Raw genomic sequence first — 15,689 nt, 5'->3', positions numbered from 1 at the left:
ACTTAATGCCAAGACAACTAGCCACCAATGACAGAGAGAAGGAAATCAGGGACATGTAATTAAACAGAACTGGATGAGCACAGAGACTAGGAAAGTTAAGAAGAGTAAGAGGAAGGTACTGGACTGAAGAAGGACTAGACTATAGACGGATTTGAAATCAATGAACAGAATTTTGCAGTCGGTCCAGGAATCCAAGTAGGTAATCGAGTGCAACGTGACAAATGAACAAGCCTTGGTATGAATGATGACAAGCTCAATTTCAGGAAATAAAAAGTTCACATTTTGATAAAATCTTCATTCTTAGCAATCACATGCATGCAAGTATGAGACCAGATGTACTGTCATAAGTGAAGCCTCAACACTGAACAAGAGGAACTAGCTTTCGGAGCACTGTTCCTTCATCAACCACCTGATGAAGGAGCAGTGCTTGGAAAGCTAGTGCTTCCAAATAAACCTGTTGGACTATAACCTGGTGCGTGATTTTTAACTTTGTACACCCGAGTCCAACACCGGCTCATCCATATCATGAACAAGAGGAAACATCCTCTCAGTACCTAACTGTCAAACCCGTTCAGCATCAATATTTTAACATCAGCCTCTGCTATATTATCTTGACTGATGGGAAAAATCCAGCACAAAAAGGGAGGAGATTTTCTTAAATTCATGCTTGGCCATTTAAGAATGAAAACAGAGAGCTTGTTTCCCAGAGAGAGAACAGCAAAGATCTCGAAACCTCTCCCAGGATTTTGGTTCAATTTAATTTCAAGATGAATCTCTGAAAATGAGGCAAAGCCAGGTCAATGGGATTAAGTCACAGATCAGTCATGACCTAAATGGATGGTAAAACAGGGAAGTGATAGGGGGTGCAGCCATTCCTATGCTTCAACCAATTGAATTAAAGAACAGCCAGCATGTTCCCAAGCACCTGAGCTGAAATCAAACATCAAAACTAAATGGTGCAATCCAGATGTACAAATTGTCCCACACAAAGCCAAGAGAATTTTAAAAGATGCAATGTGGCCCCGTCCGATACATGTAGCACAGACAAAACATACAACAAATCACAAATACAAATTAATACCACTCCCATCTTCATTCACACTATTTGCATAATTGTAGGCACAACTTACTGATTGGCAGGGATAAAAAAAAGTTTTTTGTTACTGTTCCACTTCTTTACAAACAGCTCATTCTTACTTGTTGCATTCAGCTTGTTTTAGAGTTACCAACCAACTCTGGGTATTTGCTCTGCTCCCACATGAATTTGTATGCTAATTGCTCACGTAGGTTGCAGTGATGTGACTCTCTGCTGGATCCTTAGCTGCCTGCCAGTAGACAACATTTCCTTTCCTGCATCTGGCTATGGTATCTCACAAGCCCAGTCTCCGCTCTCTGGTAACTACACAAACCTACAGTCTGTGGGTGACATTCACTGATTTGAAGGGCAGCCTGTGACCGGATCTCAAATATGGATTTCTCTTCCCATGGCTACATGAAACATATTTGCCATGCATCAACAGAGAAATGCTAACTATCTGTTGTTGACACCAACTAATCTCTTATCTTTAAAGTCAATGGACAATTCATAGCAAATCTGTTTACAACTCTATACTTTCAACATCTTTCTGGGACTTTGGGAGACTCAACATCTACTCTCAGTGTGAACTCAAAATACTGCTGCCATTGCCTCCATGCATGCATATCTTGCACCTTCTTCCTAGGAAAACAAACAAACAATTTAAACTTTCCTTTGATCTTTAACAATTAAACCATCCAGGCTTACAGTCAGCAGACCTCAATAGATCATGTGACCCCTTTCATTTTACATTTAGATTGAAGGGCAGTCCTTAAACATAAATCTTATAAACTTCATAAATTCTAATAAAATGTTACACAAGAGTGGATGTCCCAGGTTATAGCCCGTTTTGTTCTTTCTTTGTCTTCATCCTAGCAATATCTTGCAGCTTATTTTCATTGTTCAAAATCTGCCATCTCACTTTCATACCATTAGCAAATCGATTTTGATTTGATTTATTGTTGTCACATGTACCTAAGTACAGTGAAAAGCTTTGTTTTGTGAGGAGTACAGGCAGATCATAGCAAAAAGGTCATACAGATCATAGGGTGCTTAGACAGAATGAGGTATACAAAGTTATGGCTGCGCAGGAAGTGCTCAAAGCAAGGTCAACATTAGATCTGAAATTGGAGAGGTCCATTCAGCAGCCTAATAACAGCAGGGAAGAAGCTGTTCTCAAACCAGTTGGTGCATGTGTTCAAGCTACTGTACCTTCTATCTGACGGAAGTGGTTGCAAGGCAGGGGATGTACAACACAAAGTTTCTGAACAAATAAACAGTAACCCTGGACATTTTCACTTTAAGTAATCCAAACTATTAAGTAAATGTTTTCTTGTATAATGACAAATTTAAGCAAAGTGCCCACTTTTCCTAATACTGACCATCCTTCTTTACACAGCAAAACCCTCCGATACTTGAGCATTGAAGCTTTCAGTCACCATCGTCTGTCGTAAAACAACAGTAAGAGGAGAGCAACATTGTGAGAACACATTCTGGGCAGAGGACAGAAATAAAGATTTTAAGAACGAGTTCTACAAGGACAGCCCAAAATCACTACTGTATGTGGCGTATTATTAATCTCAGGTTTCAGTCTTCATCCTGGAGAATTGGCCACAGTCCATAACCTGGAATTTCTGGCTTGCAACTGAGAAATTCTACATGTAACTCTCACCTGTGGTTTGGCGTAAACAGTATCTGCCCATATTTAGCACCAAACAGCTGCTTTGGCACTTCATGACTTACTTATCTCTACAGAATAGTATCTTTCAACACAGTATGGTTTCAGTGGTTACATTGCATAGGTTAAACGACAAATACATCGAGATTCACTGATGGTAACAAAGACATTTGCTTTGCTGACAAAGACAGACACAAAGCAGACATCCTCCCTGCGCTCAAGTTAAATGAAGCTCAGTCACTTAGTTGCTGCATAAAAAAGGACAGTAACCTTTGTTGTGCTTTGGCGATAAGACTCTTCAGAACTTTAAATGTTGGAAGTGAAGAATTTGGAAGATTTGGGGTAGCACAGTCAATGAGCCACTGCAAACTTCAACGAGGCCAATAAATAAACTCTCTGTAATCTGGCTCTAGGAGGCCTATAGGGGCAGAGGTACAAGTCAGACCAAATCCAGGTCAATTTCTACAAATCATAAATTATCTGCACTTCTTCAAGACCTTAGTGATGGCTCAGAAGGTAGCACACTCACTTCTGAGTCACAGCATTCGGGGTTCAAGTCTCACTCCAGGGATTGAGCACAAAGATATCAAGGCTAAGACTCCACTGCAGTAATGGGAGAGTGCTGCACTGTCAGGGGTGCTGTCTTACAGTGATTAAGCCAAGGTTCTATTTGCCTGCTGGTTGGTTGTACAAGATTCAAAGAGTTCCCCCCCCCATGCCACCACCAATATTTACCCCTCACAACAGTATCTGTTCATTATCGCTATTGGCGAAAGTTTACAGCCATTGGCTGTGCACAACTTTGCTACTGTTTTTTCCACATTGCAAGAGTGACAATGCTTCAGAGGTTGGTCTTTGTGATTCCTAGCTGCAATTGGAACAGTTGTGATGGGCCCTCTGTGCGGTGAAGGCACTTGTGCAAAGCTTTTAGGGAAATTAGTTCCAAGTTTTTGATGTAGGAAAGGATCAAAAAGTGATACATGCCCAGGTCCAAATTCTGGGGAACTCAGAAGTGATGGCGATACCCTATACTTGCATCCTTTCCCTTCTACATGGTGGAGATTGCCAATTTAGGAGGAATCGAACAGTGGACAAACATGTCACAAAAGTCATGAAGCTGGGAGGTTAGATGATCCAAGCTAAGGGCAATTAAATGCCTGATAAATACATTTTAAATGTTTCAAAGAAAAGCTCACATCTGGCCTGAACACAATCCCAAATCCCAAAATACAACAAATTTGAAGAGATGGATCTGTGAAGATCAGTTTAAAGACAGATTCTTGTTAAATATAACATCATCATAACCCAGCAAGAATCTTGTAAGTCTTCTCAACTGCTTTAGTAGGGCCTCAAGATAATGTTCTCACCAAAATGGCTACATGCTGCTACAACATGACAAATGTGCAGGAGGAATGACTAATATTTCTACCTCAACCCTGAAGAAAGTGAGACTCAATACTACAGTGTGCATATGTACATGTATAAAGTTAGCCATTAATAAACAAACCAAACACTGTAACAGCAAATATATTTGGGGTGTGGGAACAATGTTCAAACAAAAGCAATACACAAACTGGAGCAAATTTACAGCCCAGGGTCATTATCAGATCCATGGGAGATCACAGCACAGATAGAGGCCATTCAGCATATTGTCACAGTCCTTACAATTTTCAAACCAAGATTCAACCCCACTGCATCAGCCTGTCTCCAAAACTGTCACCCCGGCATCCCAAATGCTTATTCAATTAAAAAAGGTGCCTCAGCACCTCCTGGTAATGAAATATTCGCATGTTCCAACAATTCACCCTGCACCTAGTAACTGAGCAAATGCTTACTTTCTTTATCATGCTACACAACACAATCACCACAGCCAAATTCAAAACAAAAAATAAAGTGATGGATTCCACTCAATTCAAGGAGCAATGCGAGTGTCAATTTGTTCAGCATCTATGGATTTTGCAATACAACAAGATCATCCCTAATGCACTTAATGAACAACTACCCCCTTACGGTGGCAAAAACAGAAAAATCAAGAGCACAATTTGGGAAAAAGAAAGAATTAGGTACAAGTCTGGCTTGAGGTGTCAATGTATATGAAAATAAAATCAATAAGTTCAGAGCTGCAGACAGGGATTTATTCAAAGTAACTCAAGCAGACTCAGAGCTTCAAATGGCACAAAATGCTTCATATTATTCCTGCTTAGAACAACAATTTTTCAGGCAAAAACATGCCCCTTATGCAAAGTATCAGCAGCTAGATATGTCAGGGCACATTCTGACTACAGCAAGCATTCACAATACATATGACCAATGACACAGGAGAGTGAAAAGAAATTATTTTGTTTTTATTCACTCACTAGACATGGGTGTTGCTCCTGCCCAGAGTTGCCCTTGAGAACATGGTGGTGAACTGCCTCTCTGAACCCCTGCATTCACAGAATCATACAATACTGAACAGGCCCTTTGGCCCATCGGGTGTGTTCTGACAAAAGCCCACTTGGTGCAGGTAGAACCACAATGCCGCGAGGGAGAGAATGCTCGGATTTTGACCCAGTGACACTGAAGGAATGGTGATATATTTCCAAGTCAAGATGGTGAGTGCGTTGGAGGGGTTGTGGGGTTGGAAGGTACTGTCTAAGGATTTTTGGTGAATTTATTTAATTCTCTATCATAGAAGTACATTTATTGTTATTCATACAATGATAATCAATGGAAGAGATGCCATTCATTCAATACAAATTCAGGCCGCTAAGAATCATAATTCTTTTATTATTTATATTATTTAATGCAATGCAAGGCCAGTAATTGTTGCCCATTTGTCACTAACAGGGAAGCCTGTTCAATCATTGCAGAAGGCAATAGAGTCAACTTGCTGTGGGTTTGTAGTCAGACCAGGCAGGAGGTGACTGATCTCCTTCCCCAAAGGGACTTTAGTGAATCTGATTTAAAAAAAGACAAATTTCATGCTCACCATCAGCAAGGCTGCCCTTGGCCTCATAAACACAAACTGAGGTTAAGGAAGAAAAGAGGGAAATTAATCACACTTTCACAATGCCAGGCTTCCCTTCAGGTGGGTTATGAGGATTCTTTTATTCATTCATGGGATGTGGGGGGGTCGCTGACTGGACCAAAAGCCAATATTTATTGTCCACAGGGCAGTAAAGAGTCAACCACATTGATGCGGGTGTGTAGGCCAGACCAGGTATGGATGGCAAGTTCCCTCCCTAAAGGGCATTAATGAACCAGATGGACTCTTCCGACAATCAACAAGGACTCATAGCCATCATTAGACTCTTAATTCCAGACTTTTATTGTATTCAAATTCCACCATCTGCTACGGCAGGAATCAAACCCAGTCCCCTGGAACAATACCTGTGTCTCAGTATTGTCACTGGACTGTTGATCCAATGAGGCCATTGCCTCTTCTGGCCCGAGCAGATTTAAAACTGCTGACTAGTGGAAGATGGTGGTCTAATGGTATTATTGGTGGACTATTAATCCAGAGATCCAGGTAAGGTCCTGAGGACCACAGGTTCAAATCCCATCTCAGCAGATGGTGGATTTTGAATTCAATAAAATATCTGGAATTAAGGGTCTAATCAAGACCATGAACCATTGTATGGAACAACCTGTCTGCTTCACTAATGTCTTGTAGGGAAGGAAATTTGCCATCCTTACCTGGTGTGGCCTACAGCAATGTGGTTGACTCTTAACTGCCAGTGATCAGGAATGGGTGGTAAATGTTCATCTAGCCAGCGACACCCATATCCCAAGAATAAATAAAAATTAGAACCAACCTCTCCCAGCCTAGAAATATCAGAAACCAGAATCCAAGATCTGAGCAGTGTCACCATTATGAATTCATGAGGGGCATCGATAGGGTAATAAGCCAGGATCTTTTCCCTGGACTGGGGGAGTGCAGAAGTAGAATAGGTTTAGGGTGAGAGGGACCTAAGGGGTGACTTTTTCATGCAGAGGGTGGTGCATGTATGGAATGAGCTGCCAGAGGAAGTGGTGGAGGCTGGTACAATTACAGCATTTAAAAGGCATCTGGATGGGTATATTGAATAGGAAGGGTTCGGAGGGATGTGGGCCAAGTGCTGGGAAGTGGGACTACATTAATTTAGGATATCTGGTCGGCATGGAGGAGTTCGACCGAAGGGTCTGTTTCTGTGCTGTACATCTCTGACTCGAAGACAAAAATCATTGACACCTCTTCTCCAATTCCACCTCATAATACAACACGAGTTTTAAAACTTCACTCTTGCAAAACGATGCTTTTTTTCTCCCCCTAATCCAAGCAGGACAGTTCTGTAATCAGCCCAACTTCCTGCGGAGAGTTCCTGCCCACATAATTTCATTAGAATTACACATCACACACCACATAAATGAATTACTGACCAGTGTGTCCCAAAGATAAAAATACCTTCCCAGTGGAAATTAAAATATTCTCCAGCTGCCCTCAACCACTCCTTGCAAAGGAGGAAAACAGGATTTTTTTAGATTGATTTGCAAAAAGCTGATCACATTCCCCATCACCGTTCAAAATAAAAGCTACTGAATTGTTTCCGACTGGGTCAACCACACTGGTAACAATATCTTGGACTTTCCACCCTCTCTCTCTCTCTGTGTACAACAGCTGCAGTTTGTACAGTACAACCATCACCAATCCCGTCTGATTTCAAAGAGAAAGAGAGAAAAAGGATTCGAGAACAGTCACTAAATAACAGAAAGGAAACGAACGCTGCTGATAAGATGCTATATCGGATATCGTGTAAATAATGTAAGCGAATCGGTTCAAAGTGTGGACTGTTCCTATTGTACGCTCCACAATGCTTCCGTCAAACAGCATCACTAATCCAGAATCTGGCTTCCAGCATCTGCAGTCATTGTTTTTACCTCAGCAATAACCAATGTTACATTATGTGTTCTAGATTCTGCACGCACGGCTTTAACTCCAGAAAAAAAAGGAGCGATCCCATTATTTCTCGGCTTCTAAACTTTAAAAGGGACTATTTTTGAGAGGCACACTATACTGTCCCCAGCTCTGAACAGGCCGAGACGACATTATCCCCAAAATAGCCGATGCAAGCAGGGAACTCCCTTTCCAAAAATACAAAAACCCATATTCACTTCAGATCACTTCATCTCCAACAGGTAGATCCCAAAGGAAGTTGTTTTGTTTTTTTACAAAAGTGCAAGTCATTTCTTCAGCCCCCATTCGAAATACTCTGATAAAGGCAAACTCTGTAAAGATGAGGACAAATAATTACAATCACAACATTTCTAACGGCAGCTAATTCTTTCCAGTCTAACTCAAGAAAATAAAGGAACTGTTGTTATGTGCTGGAAGTGATAATGGACAGAACCAAATTTAGGCTCCTTGAGTTCACAAATGCTTGCAAGTTCTAGTTTTGAAATAATTTGTTTAAACAAAATGTAATTTTTTTTTCTGTTGCCCCAACGTTTTGGAGGTTACTTTGAAGAAAAAAATACACACTGGGAACAATTTAAGAGTTAAAAGAGCAATCATATTTTAGTTCATTTACAAGATATTATTAAGAATCACTGAAGGTTCAATTGCATCTGCAGTGTATTTATACAAAACTGACTAACGATCTCCCTTCACTCTCCGGAAACATAACCCACTCAAAATGTCTCTAAAACCAGTTTATAATGGAAAAGGTCTCTTTGAACCAAGAGAGCTGATATTAGTCAAACACAAGCTGGAAATCAAACTAAATCTGCTGCCAAATCTTTACCCCACCGACCACCGATTATCCGAGCTCCACCTTACTCACCAAACATACACACGCTACTAAATCAAATCCCAACCGGTGGCAAGATCTCTTTGAAGTTCTCCCTTACATAGTTTGTGATGAATTCAACTGATCATCTGCAACTCTGTTTAATCAGATTGGGACAGGGCAGTACTTACTGACATGGTGGGACTCTATAAATCACACAAAAGCGGCAATGCCAGGGCTGAGTGAGCCTAATGCTTACCTAGAACAAAGTGGATTCTTGTCGCAGTGACAGGAGATTGCTGATCACTAGATACCTGGCCACAGTATAAACAGGATGCCACCGTATAGCATGCACAGCACAGTAACTTTGCCAGATAGCAACAAGTCCTTTAGTGCTTCACTTGACTCAACAGTGGTTTTCAGTATTAAACTACCAGCATGGTGAGTCAGTTCCACACAGCCAACTCTGTGATAAACTGAGAAACCCAGTCCACTACACTGCTTTATAGGTCATCAAATCTTCCATCGATTTTCTGGTGATACCAGGCCATGACTTGTACATGTTCCTTTTCCACTCCAACAGCCAACGTGTGGTGACTTACCCTTCACACTGGTCCACTCTCCTTCCCTTCTCAGGTAGAGTTTGCCCCTGTACATTGTACCACAGATGTGACAAACCACTCATTCCCCCCCCCCCCCAACACTACCACGCTACCTAAAGTTCCAGCCTGCCCAGCACTCCTACCACCAACTTGTGTCAATCTACAAAGCCTAAACTCCTCATTCCAACCAAGCTAGTCTCTGCACTTTATATTCACCTCCCAAAAGTACCAACGCAGAGTAAGAAAGATGCAAGTATGGAAACAGACTCTTCGGTCCAACTCATCAATGCCAACCAGTCATCCTAAATTAATCTAATCCCATTTATAGAGTCATAGAGATGTACAGCATGGAAACAGACCCTTCGGTCCAACTTGTCCATGACGACCAGATATCCCAACCCAATCTAGTCCCACCTGCCAGCACCCGGCCCATATCCCTCCAAACCCTTCCTATTCATATACCAATCCAGATGCCTTTTAAATGTTGCAATTGTACCAGCCTCCACCACAGCCTCTGGCAGCTCATTCCGGACACATACCATCGTCTGCATGAAAAAGTTGCCCGTTAGGTCTGTTTATATCTTTCTCCTCCTCACCCTAAACCTATGCCCTCTAGTTTTGGACTCCCCCACCCCAGGGAAAAGACTTTGTCTACTTATCCTATCCATGCCCCTCATGATTTTATAAACCTCTTAGCCCATACCCTTCAGAACCCTTCCTGTTCATATACCCATCAAGATGCCTTTTAAATGGTTTAGCAAGATGAATACTTCTGTTAAAATTCAACCTACCCACAAGTTAGGATCATCTGAAACGAGGAGCACTGAGTAGGAGTAGTCATGATTGATACACAGAAACGCACACCTGGACTAACCTCAGCGCAGATGCCTTTTGGTGGTATTCACTGCAGCAAGTATAATGAAAATTATCCTTATTTCAATGCTGAGTGACATCTCAAATTTTTCATTGGGGCACTTTTTCAAAATCCTTCAAAACCCCACTCAGCCAGCTTCAGAGGAAACCTTGCTAGATGAAGGAAGGTTGCTTTACACAGCCTGACTATGATTGTCAAAGGCACCTTGTCAGGAAAGGTGACGATGTTTTATACAAATTTAGGTGAAAACGTTAAGAAACCATTTTAAGATTTCAGATTTTTCCTTTTATTTAAAAAAAAAGTTTCTATCATTTGCCATCGCTCATCATCAATACAAAATCACATAAATCAAGAGAAAATACTCACATCTCAATCTCGGTTTTCAAAGCAGACCTCAGTGGCAGAGTTTTCAACAGATCCACATGGACATGCAATTTCCAATTTTAAAATTTATTCAAAGCCAGGAACATTTTGATCTGGACAATCAATGAGTTGTCACATCATCTCAAAATTTCTCATTCTGTAAGTCAAGCCAGTAGGTCTCAGATTTGACCAGTGCTTATTAAAAGGTGGATGATTCCCATGCCACAACCATCTCCAGCAACAGTTTGCAGAACTGTGGATTCAGAAATGCACAGAATGTGCATTCCCATTCTTATTGTTCTCAGAGCTGAAGTCAGATTATTCAGTGACCTTTCCGACCATTATCCTGGTCTTTCAACACCTACTGATTTCCACAATAGTGAAAGAGGTCCTTTTAAACAACTGAAAAAAAATCCTAAGTAATCATATGACAGCCTTGAAACAAAATAAGGCTGCAAGCGGTAATACAGACAAATAGGCCCATCGATTCCAAAGTAGTTTACAGTGGTTATTGTGCAACAACCTTTTTAAAAATTATCTTTTAAAGAAAACATTTTCCAGCCACTATATCCAATCTACTTGTCAAGGTAGTGAATTTGAATAACTAAATTTCACTGACACGGAAGGAGTAAATATAACTTTGGAGTTGAAGAGACTTTTCTTTTACATAAAGCAACTCCTTTTACCTTCAAAAGCTACTAGGTTTCAGAGCGAGGCACAGACTCTCACACCAACATCACGATATGCAGACCCCAAGACCATGCAGCAACAGTGGACTCTGCACGGAGACTGAATTAGAATGTATTAAAGTATGGCCTTTTCAGATTAGTTAACAAAGCCTTTCTTATACAATGTTATTCTTGCTTAGGAGGTTACGAGTGATTTTCCCATTTGCTCTGCACACATTTATAGATTGGCCCTTTTAGTTTCCTTACAATTTTAAAAAAAATTGAAAGAAGGCCCTGTTTTAAATCAGCCAAAGCCGAGACTTATTTATCCAATAAGAGCTCAGCTAGATTAAAAACATTTTTTATTTGAACTTGATAAGAAGCCTTGTGTAAATAGTAAATAATAGTTCTCAGAATGATTTTCAGAAATGGAAAGCAATAGAACACTACTGCAGACCTTTCTTGTAAACAATACAAAATACACAGTGCTTCTATGTTGAGCCCAAAATGTTAATACATAATTTATACTGCTCTCAGCAAACTTTTGACAAAGTGAGGTATTGCATTTATAGAAGAGTAGCGATGAATTTTACACGTAGCGATGATTATAGTGGACAACACATTTCAAAAGTACATAATCCAATATTTGATGTGTTAAATCCAATATTGACTTCCACCATACTCCTATCCTGAAGAGGCAGCTCATGCCGTAGAAAAGCATATTAAAAGAAAAATCACATTTAAATTCAAACAGACTATTTGTTTTGAAATCACCCATAAACTAAGAGATGGGTACAACCTACTTGACAAATTAATTGGTCATGTCCCTCTCTCAGTTTCTTTGGAAGACAGGCCTGTTTTCAGAGGTGTTTGGGGAACATTCACCAGGGAACAAGAGATCCCCTTCTATAAATTGAGACAAGAAATTCACTCAGAGTCTTACAATACAAACAAAATGCTGGCTGACTGACAGACTCTCAAATCAACATTTCTGTCTAAGCGAGTTTTTTTTCCCAAAAATAAACAGGGAAGTTGGCGTCAGAAGAACAAAAGTATTTCACATTCTGGTGTGACTATCCAGGACTCAGTTCTTCTTGAACTTCCCCAAACTCAGGTCAGGCTGAGGAGATTCCATAGGTGCTCCCAATGTGTGATGAACTGCTTTATTCCTTGTGTTCAATACACTGGGCACCACAATTTGCCACACATTAGCTTTGACTGTGGTTAATTCAGCAAATCTATAAGACTCTTTGTCTGAATGCATAGTGTAATTGGAAGGAATTCTCTGTTCTAGTCATCCAGTAAACAAAATTAAAAGGTACAACTCACTACCAACATTATAAAACAAAATCTGACATTCACTTATGATATGAAGTGTTCATTTGCAGCAGATGTACATGTTTAAGCACCAGCATGCCGTCAGAAACATATTGTCCATTGCATATCCTGCTCCCCATGAACACAGAAAGTACAGACAGACTAAATCTGTGTTTCAATTGTGGACATAAATCTAACCAAATTTGCTGTACATCTGCAAAATTAAACAGGAAAACAGACATGAGAGTACAGGGTACTGTCCACGATCCCTTCCAATGTTACTGGCTGCAGAATAAACCAGAAGTTTAAATCTAACATGACCAAGTGTCCCCTAAACAGAGAGAGAGTACAAGCTTTAAGACAAATCATTGCTTAAATTTTAAAAATCCCTTTAATTGAAAAAAAACCATTCACTTGCAAGCTGGTATGCTCAAGAATTTAAACTGCCTGCCAATTTAGAGGGAGTGTGTTCACCAGGATCTGGTCATCAATTCCAAGGAGAAAATTAAATGATCGAACTACACACAAATTATATAAATAAAGAGGACAACAGACAAGATGAAAGACAGCCAATTCAGAGAGAAAATGATTACTTTAAATCCCCGCATCTCATCCTGTCACTAGCTTTGATCAGGGATCACTTAGTTATTTCATTCAAGACAAGATTAATACAGTGACACTCGTTCACTCTTTGTGGACACCACATTGCTCTGGACTGAAAGCCTATATTACCTCAAACAGAGGTTGGAATGTGCTATAGAACAGACTCACTCTGTGCTCTGTCAATAGACCAACAAGAATTAACACACTAACAATCGCTCCATTTATACAGAGAGAAAGAGAACGGGGGAAAAAAGTTTAATATATAATAAACTGGTTCCTGTAGATAATGTTGGCGCCAAATGTCCTGTCAACTTTTTTTTCCTCTTTTTCTGCCGCCTGGTTTATAATATTTTTTTTAAATGCTGGCAATTTTAAATGATTGAATCGGATCTTGCCAACCTCCGGTCCCGCTTGTGAAATGTGCGCGTTTGCCAAAGAAAAAAAAAAGAGACAGAATTGCTTAGAAGTTTTCAGGGATTAACTTTAAGCAAAAACCTTAAACCGCAACTGACCGGCGTTCAAGTCAAAATTCACTATTAACTGTTTAAAAGCAAAAAAAAGGGGGTGGGGGTTTCTGGAAACAAGAGTTTCATTCTGTACACGGACAGATAAAGGGTGGGGGGCATTTTTTCTCTTAAAAAGTGCAGATGTTGTCAAAGAGGCAAGTGTGAACTTTAATGCAAAACAATGATGAGGCAATGAAAGTGAAAATGAAATGGACAAGGATTCCAGGATCGAATACCGGGGAACACACACAGAGGGTGAAGGGGAGGGAAGGGGAAGATGTGGGGAACTGAGACCCTCAGTCTCCCCCGGGAGAAAGGAGGTAGGGGGCTACTTAAATCTCGAGTGTTACTGGAGGTGTCCAGATTGCACCCTCTCCCCTCCTCTGCTCACCCGACAGATCCTTCTGGGTGCCCCCCCACCGCGAGTTCAGAGCCCCACTTACAGCGGACACTCCTCTCTCTCTCTCTCTCTGTTGTCCTTTTGTTCCTTTGACTCGGCGACTGCTCCAGGCTCTGGGCTGCCCGATCAGTGAGCACTCACAGCCTGCCCTGTGCTCAGGGGACGCCACGGACCCTTGCACTCACTCACTCACTCACTCGGTGTGTCTGAGGGGCAGCGGGCAGGGAGGGAGTCAAAGCAACGCTCCCCGAATGCAGACGCCTTCTCGCGATCCCGGCTCCCTTTCCATTGTAACCAGCAGCGGAACCCACTCGCCGGCACTTAAAGGGGCAGGTCCGCAGCCCTTTGGCCGACAGCTCGCTCATTAAAGGCGCGGCGTTGCCACTGTCATTACGGGAAGAGGGAAAAAAAAGAACATGCGTGGCCCAGAAATAATCATGTTTTTTCCCCCCTTCCTTCCAATTAATTCTTTGTTTGAACTTTCTAATATTAAAAACAAGTCTTGGTTGGAAATAATGACAACTCAATCCAACGCGTGAGGTGTGAGAATTAACAGCCTAGCTACTTGTTTTCCGACTTAAACCTGTACAAAAACATGTTTCAATTAATATAGATCATGGGGACCAGTCCATAAAGATATTAGCGTCCAGCTTTCTGCCAAACCGGCACCTAACAAAGTGCATTTATATAGCACCTTTCAGGACTTCCAGATGTCCCATTGCTCTCTACAATCAATGAAGTATTTTCAAAGTGTCGCTACTGCGCTGATGTACCAGCTGACTTGTACACAGTAAGCTCCTACAAACAGTAATATTTGGAGGGGTATCGATAACATACAATAAGGCAGAAGTGGGTACTGCAGATGCTGGAGATTAAAGTCAAAATTAGAATGATGCTGGAAAAGCACAGCGGGTCAGGCAGCATCGGAGGATCAGGAAAATTGACGTTTCGGGCAAAAGCCCTGGGATGCTGCCTGATCCGCTGTGCTTTTCCAGCACCACTCTAAACTTATATAATAAGTAAGGCACACAAACAGTAATGTATTAGAGGAATCAATATAACAAGGGGCACCGTTTTAAGAACATAAGAAACAAGACAGGGACAGACCATCTGGTCCCTCCAGCCTGCTCCACCGTTCAAGAAGATCATGGCTGAGCTTTTCAAGGATTCAGCTGCACTCACACGCCCTCCTCACCATAACCCTGCATTCCTTTACTATTTTAAAATCTATCTATCTTTGCCTTAAAAACATTCAATGAGTTGGCCTTGACTGCTTCACTGGTCAGAGAATTCCGCAGATTCACAACCCTTTGGTAAAGAAGTTCCTCCTCAACTCAGTGAGCGGTAGAATGCTCAGAAAAGAGTTAAGAAACCTTTTTTCACGCCAAGGGGTGTTTGGAATCTGCAATCCTATGCCTGAAGAGGTGTTTGAATCAGAAACTCTCATAATATGTAAGCAGTATGTAAGCTGTTCACTAGTGTTGCTATGGCCTCCAGGGCTAAGGGCTAAGAGCTGGGAAATAGGGTTGCTGTAATCGGAAGTTTATTTTTATTTTTATACATTTTTAATATAAACTGGGAGCTGTCTCTGGGATGGATGCTGCAAACATTAAAATTCAGTTAACGTTTAAATGTTGCTGAGTTTGGCATGAACAACCTCCTCCTGTCCTGTAAACATCAATGAATATATGAATATAGCCTGTGTTATTTTTTCCTCCACTGATGTTGAATGAGGAACAAATATAGGACAGGACACCAGGTAGGGCTCAGCCACTTTTCCTCTACAGAGTGCCAGCATCTATCCAAGAGAACAGCCAAAGTGTTGGTTTGACAGAAAGCCAGGGCCTCTTGACAAT

At 41.1% G+C, this 15,689-nt stretch overlaps 1 protein-coding gene across 1 annotated transcript in view; it reads right to left on the bottom strand.

Annotated features, from left to right (window-relative positions):
* LOC122563062 (transcription factor SOX-13-like) overlaps positions 1-14,135 on the bottom strand; it is a 180,029-nt gene extending 165,894 nt beyond the window's left edge. Inside the window, exon 1 of the mRNA XM_043716425.1 lies at positions 13,877-14,135. The gene's annotated coding sequence lies outside the window, so the exon portion shown is untranslated. The remainder of the gene's footprint in view (positions 1-13,876) is intronic.
* Between the last annotated feature and the right edge of the window lie 1,554 nt (positions 14,136-15,689).

Source organism: Chiloscyllium plagiosum, chromosome 26 (genome assembly GCF_004010195.1).
Source record: "Chiloscyllium plagiosum isolate BGI_BamShark_2017 chromosome 26, ASM401019v2, whole genome shotgun sequence".
NCBI lineage: Eukaryota > Metazoa > Chordata > Chondrichthyes > Orectolobiformes > Hemiscylliidae > Chiloscyllium > Chiloscyllium plagiosum.
Note: the sequence above shows the minus strand (reverse complement) of the source record. Positions and strands in the feature narration are given on the sequence as shown.